The sequence below is a fragment of the Gossypium arboreum genome, chromosome 9, assembly GCF_025698485.1.
Source record: "Gossypium arboreum isolate Shixiya-1 chromosome 9, ASM2569848v2, whole genome shotgun sequence".
Classification (NCBI taxonomy): domain Eukaryota; kingdom Viridiplantae; phylum Streptophyta; class Magnoliopsida; order Malvales; family Malvaceae; genus Gossypium; species Gossypium arboreum.
This window is the reverse complement of record NC_069078.1, coordinates 54,340,104-54,346,948: the sequence shown is the minus strand read 5'-3', so window position 1 is coordinate 54,346,948 and position 6,845 is coordinate 54,340,104. Positions and strand designations below refer to the sequence as shown.

The window sequence follows — 6,845 nt, the reverse complement described above, 5'->3', positions numbered from 1 at the left end:
TGGATGTACCTAAGTAGAACCACACAAACCATCAATCTTTTTATTTAAGAGTTCTACTTGGTTAGATAGTATAGTAACCGCGTCGAGGTTGAGAACACCGGCTGTTTTCATCGGCTTTGTTCTCATAACTTGCCACTGATAGTTAATCAATGTCATCTCCTCAATAAATTCGTAAGCCGCCTCAGGTGTTGTATTATTGATAGTTCCTCCAGCGGCTACATCAATCATCTGTCGAGTCGAAAGATTTAGGCCATTATGAATCGTTTGAACCTATAGCCAAAGCGCTAAGCCATGGTGAGGGCACCTTCTTAAAAGGTCCTTGTATCTCTCTCATGTATCGTAGAATGTTTTTAAATCCATCTGCACAAAAGAAGAGATATCATTACGTAAATTGGCTATTTTAGTCAGTGGAAAATATTTTAATAAAATTTTTTTGGTCATTTGTTCCTAAGTAGTGATTGACCCTCATGGTAACGAGTTCAACCATTGTTTAGCCTTATTCCTTAACGAAAAGGGAAACAACCAAAGACGTATAGAATCATCAGAAATGCCATTGATTTTAAATGTATCACAAAATTCTAGAAAATTTGCCAAGTGAGTGTTGGGATCCTCGTCTTGCAAACCATCAAACTGAACAAACTGTTGTATCATTTGAATTGTGTTAGGTTTCAGTTCAAAATTGTTTGCAGCAATAGCAGGTCTAACTATACTTGACTCAGTTCCTGTTAAATTAGGTTCAGCATAATCATACATAGTGTGCGAAGTAGGATTTTGATTAACAGCAATTGTAGGAGGTAGCAGATTTTCTTAGTTTTCAGCCATCTCCTCCGTTGAGGTTTGAACATTGTCTTCTTGCTCATTCTCTGTGTATCTTAAGCTTCGCCTTATTTCTCTTTGGTTTCTGCGAACTGTGCGATCGATCTCACTGTCAAAAAGTAATGGTCCTAACGAGTTTCTTTTAGTCATAAACTATAAAAAAAAACTGCCAGAAGAAAATAAATGTAGAATTAGAAAAGAAAATAAAAATTTAAATTGCAATAAAAGTAAAAAGGCTAAAGTAATAAAAATAGAGTGTTCCTAATATCTTAGTTCCCCAACAACAGCGCCAAAAACTTGATACGTGATATTCGTGATAGGTTTTAAATATTTATAATGAATCGTTCTTGAAACTAACTATTATCACGATAAAGGCAAGTGTATCGAATAGTAGTATAGTTTTAGCAAGACCGAATTGTCGAACCAAAAGGAACTAAAAGTACTAGTAATGACTGTCTTTTTATTATCTAGCCTAAAAATAATGAGGTTTGTTTTAACTAACTAATTAACTAAACTAAGAAATCACAGTAGAATTGGGGAATTACTTTTCGGAAAAACAATTGAATCAAGACAATACCTAAGGAAAAATCCCCCTAGACTTCACTTGTTATTTGACTCTGAATTGGATGATTTATTCATTTGACTTGATCTGTAGAAATCCCTAAGTTATATTATTATCCCTCTCGAGACTAACAACGTCTAACCCTCGGTTGAATAATTGAAATCTCTTTCTAATTAACTCCCTAGGGTTGCATTAACTCGATCTATGGATCCCCTTATTAGGTTTCACCCTAATCCGGAAAAATCTTGTCACCCTATCTATAGGCGCGTAATCAACTCCGCTTAATTATGACAAATGTACTCTTAGACAGGGTCTATTCCTCCACTGAATAAGAGCTTAACTTGAATCAATATCCTGGAATATCAAGACAAGAATTAAGAACACATAATTAAGAACAAGCCAAATATTTATCATACAATTCAGATAATAATAACAAGATCTACCTTAGGTTTCATTCCCCTTAGATATTTAGGGGTTTTAGTTCATAACTAAAAAGGTAAACATCTCAGAAGAATAATGAATACAAAACATAAAGAAAAACCCAAAACTCCTAAAGGGAAATTGAGGGGAGATCTGCAGTCTTGATGATGAATTCAACTTCTGAGATGGATCAATTGGCTTTCCTTGAGCAGTTCCCTGCTTCCCTCTTCGTGTGTCCCCCTTATTCATCCTCCTCTAGGGTGTATTTATAGGCTTTAGAATGCCTAAGAACCCTCAAAATTGGCCTTTTTCGAATTGGACTAAACTTGGGCTCGGCAGGGACACGCCCGTGTGACACACCCGTGTGCGATTGCTTAAGGCCGTGGTCAAGCCTGTTAAATAGGCACGGGCGTGTGGTCCACCCGTGTGAGTCGTGTTTCGATTCTGTCAAATTTACATTGTCATGTGGTCTGTCCGTGTGAGAAGGTCTAGGCCGTGTTGATTTCATACGTTGGCCCATTTTTTCTGTTTTTGGCCCGTTTCTCGTTCCTTTCACTCTCCTATGCTCACCTAAGTATAAAACATGAAATTAAGGCATTAGGAGCATCGAATTCACCAATTTTAAGGAAAAATCATCCATAAAATGTGCTGAACATGGGATAAAAATATGTATGAATTACGGTTTATCACTAGCCTAAAAATTAAGGGATTTATTTATCTAAATTAATTAACTAAACTAAGAGTGCACAGAGAGAAATTAGGGAAAAGCTTTTGGGAAAATTTGATTAATTAAGACAATACCCAAGGAAAAATCCACCTAGACTTCACTTGTTATTTGACTCTGAATTAGACGATTTATTCATTTGACTTGATCCGTAGAAATCCCTAAGTTATATTATTATCTCTCTCGAGACTAATAACGTTTAACCCTAGGTTGATTAATTGAAATCTCTTTCTAATTAACACCTAGTGTTGCATTAACTCGATCTATGGATCCCCTTATTAGGTTTCACCCTAATCCGGAAAACTCTTATCACCCTATCTCTAGGCATGTAATCAACTCTTAGACAGGGTCTATTCCTCCTCTGAATAAGAGCATTAACTCGAATCAATATCCTGGAATATTAAAGCAAGAATTAAGAACACACAATTAAGAACAAGTCAAATATTTATCATACAATTCAGATAATAATAACAAGATCCGTCTTAGGTTTCATTCCCCTTAGGTATTTAGGGGGTTTAGTTCATAATTATAGAAGAAAAAATCTCAGAAGAATAATGAATACAAAACATAAAAAAAACCCAAAACCCCTGAATGGAAATTGAAGGGAGATCTTCAGTTTTGATGATGAATTCGGCTTCTGAGATGGACCAATCGGCTTCCCTTGAGTAATTCCTTGCCTCCTACTTTGCGTCTCCCTTCCTAAGTGTCTCCTTAGGTGTTTAAATAGGCTTTAGAATACCTAAGAGCTCTCAAAATTGGCCTTTTCTGAATAGGGTTATACTTGGGCTCAGTAGGGACACGCCTGTGTGACACGCCCGTGTGCGATTACTCCAGCCCGTGGTCAAGGCTGTTGAATAGGCACAGGGGTGTAGTCTACCCGTTTAAGTCATGCTTCGATCCTGCCAAAGAGACACGGCCGTGTGACATGCCTGTGTGAGGAAGTTCAGGCCGTGTTAATTTCCCATGTGGGTCTATTTTCTCCGTTTTCAGCCCGTTTCTCTCTCTTTTTACTCTCCTATGCTCACTTAAGTATAAAACATGAAATTAAAGAATTAGGAGCATCGAATTCACCAAATCTAAGGAGAAATCATCCATAAATGTGTTAAGCATGGGATACAAATATGTATAAATTATGGTTTATCAATTGTCTTAATCAATTGAGTTTTCCCAAAAGCTTTTCCCCAATTTTCTCTCTGTGCACCCTTAGTTTAGTTAATTATTTTAGATATACAAATCCCTTAATTTTAGGCTAGATAATAAAAAGAAAGTAATCACTAGTACTCTTGGTTGCTTTGGGTTCGATAATCCGGTCTTGCTAAAGCTATACTACTATTCGATAGGTACACTTGGCTTCATCGTGATAATAGTTAGTTTCAAGAACGGTCAATTATAAATTTTTAAAACTTATCGAGACAAGCATATCAAGTTTTTGGCGCCGTTGCTGGGGAACTAAGATATTAGGAACACTCGATTTTTATTAATTTAGCCATTTTACTTTATTTGCAATTTAAATTTTTATTTTCTTTTCTAAATTTCTCTTTTATTCGATTCTGGAAGGTTTTTTATAGTGTATGACTAGAAGAAACCAGTCGGGACCATTACTTTTTGATAGTGAGATCGATTGCACAGCTTACAAAAACTGAAGAGAAATAAGGCGAAGCTTAAGATACACAGAGGAAGAGCAAGAGAACGATATTCAAACCACAACCAAGGAGATGGCTGAAAATCAGGAAAATCCATTACCTCCTGCGATTGCCGCTGATCCAGTAAATCAGAATCATGCTCCGCGCACTATGTATGATTATGCTAAATCGAATTTAGCAGGAACTGAGTCAAGTATAGTTAGGCCTGCTATTGCTGTAAATAATTTTGAACTGAAACCTAACACGATTCAATGATACAGAAATTTGTTCAGTTTGATGGTTTGCAGGATGAGGATCCAAACACTCACTTGGCAAATTTTCTAAAACTCTGCAACACATTTAAAATCAATGGCGTCTCTGATGATGCCATTCGTTTTCGGTTATTTCCCTTTTCATTAAGGAATAAGGTTAAACAGTGGTTGAACTCGTTACCTCGAGGGTCAATCACTACTTGGGAACAAATGACCAAAAAGTTTTTACAAAAATATTTTCCGTCGCTTAAAACGGCTAAATTAAGGAATGATATCTCTTCTTTTTTGCAGATGGATTTAGAAACACTCTACGATGCTTGGGAGAGATACAAGGATCTGTTGAGAAGGTGCCCTCACAATGGGCTACCACTCTGGCTATAGGTTCAAACTTTTCATAATGGCTTGAATCCTTCAACTAGACAGATGGTTGACGCAGTCGCTAGTGGGACTATCAATAATAAGACACCTGAGGATGCTTATGAATTTATAGAAAAGATGTCACTGAATAATTATCAGTGGTAAGTCATGAGGACAAAGCCAACGAAAGCAGCCGGCGTTTTTAACATCGATTCGGTCACCATACTCTCTAATCAGGTAGAACTTTTGAATAGAAAATTTGACAGTTTTCTTGGTTCTTCACAGGTCCACCTAGTAATGCAATGCAATGCAAGTGTAGGAGGGACGAGCAATTCAGAATACCCACCTTATGGCCACATCATGGAAAACAAGCAATTAAATTTTATGGGTAATAATCCTCGGCCTCAAAATAATCCTTATAGTAACACTTACAATGCAGGATGGAGGAACCACCCAAATTTATCATGGGGAGGCCAAGGGAATCAGAGACCACCACCACCCCCAGGCTTCCAACAACCACCTTACCAATAGGAAAAGAAACCGAACCATGAGGAGATGCTAACAATATTTATCTCGGTGTTAGAAACTCACTTTCAAAATACTGAAACATCACTTAAGAATCAACAGGCGTCGATCCAAGGGCTTGAAACTCAGATAGGCCAACTCGCCAAATTGCTTTCTGAACGACCACAAGGTAGCCTGCCGAGTAACATTGAACCTAACCCAAGGGAACAGCTCAATGCGATTACCATTTAAAATGAGGAAGGCTTGGTGGAACTTAAGCCAGAACCGAGGCAAGAAACTGTGGTAAGTAAAGGTATAGGTGTAGACCACAGTGAGCAAAAATAGGTAAGTAAAGAGTACAAACCACGTGTACCATACCCCAATGCAATAAGGAAAGACCACTCAGACGAACAATTCGATAAATTCCTTAAACTTCTAAAGAAATTACATATTAACTTATCATTTATTGAAGCTCTTTCACAGATGCCAAACACAGTCAAATTTTTAAATGAGCTTTTAGGAAATAAGCGAAAGTTAGATGAGGCATCGTATGTGGAGATGAATGCAGTTTGCTCAGCCATTCTGCAGAATAAGCTGGCCAACAAATTGAAAGACCCAGGGAGTTTTACGATTCCTTATTTAATTGGTAGCTTAGATGCTAATAATGCATTGGCAGATTTAGGGGCTAGTATTAATGTCATGCCCTATAAAATGTTTAAACAACTAGGTCTTGGGAAACCTAAACAAACTAGGATGAGCATTCAATTGGCAGATAAAACAATTAGATTTCCTAAGAGTATTATCGAAGATGTACTCGTTAAAATTGATAAATTTATATTCCCAATCGATTTTGTTGTTCTAGACATTCAAGAGGGTAGTGACGTACCTTTGATTTTAAGACGACCCTTTTTAGCAACTGCTAGAACTATAATTGATGTTGGTACAGGTGAACTCACCCTTCGTGTGGGTGATGAAACAATCACTCTTTAAGCTCTTAATTCGAGTAACACCTCAAAAATCGAGTGTAACACCCCTCACCCGTATCTGACGCCGGGACAGGGTTCGAGGTGTTACCTGAATTAAACTTAACCAATCACACAAAAAAAGGGCTGTAAAATTTCAATCAATTTAAAAATTTTCATTTCACATACATTTCGTCCCTTAAACGGGCTCACGGGGCCCAAAACATGCATTAGAGGCGGTTTGGGACTAAACCAAGAATTTAAGAAAAACTTGAAAATTTTCATGCTTTAAGGCTCCACACGCCCGTGTGGACATAGACCGTGCTGTCAAACAAGCCCATGTGGCTTGGGACACGCCCGTGCTCTTAGCCCGTGTGCAACATGGACTTTAATAAGGGGGCAGACCATGTGTCACACACGGTCTAGACACAAGCCCGTGTGTCTACCCGTGTAGACAATTATAAGGCTATTTTTTAAGCCATTTGTCACCCTCACAACATATGCACACATACTTATCCAATAACATACAACATGGCATAATGAGCTCTTAAACATCTACAAACATGTTATGCTCATGTTAATTTCTTATGCAATAAATATTATAGA

The 6,845-nt window shown here is 37.5% G+C and overlaps 2 non-coding genes across 2 annotated transcripts; one reads left to right on the top strand and one right to left on the bottom strand.

The window, feature by feature from the left end:
* Positions 1 to 286: 286 nt before the first annotated feature.
* On the top strand, positions 287 to 393 carry LOC128281253 (small nucleolar RNA R71). The gene has a single exon (XR_008271466.1). It is a non-coding gene; the product is annotated as a small nucleolar RNA R71 (small nucleolar RNA).
* A 4,281-nt stretch (positions 394 to 4,674) lies between these two features.
* Positions 4,675 to 4,781, bottom strand: LOC128281145 (small nucleolar RNA R71). Its single transcript, XR_008271357.1, has one exon. It is a non-coding gene; the product is annotated as a small nucleolar RNA R71 (small nucleolar RNA).
* Between the last annotated feature and the right edge of the window lie 2,064 nt (positions 4,782 to 6,845).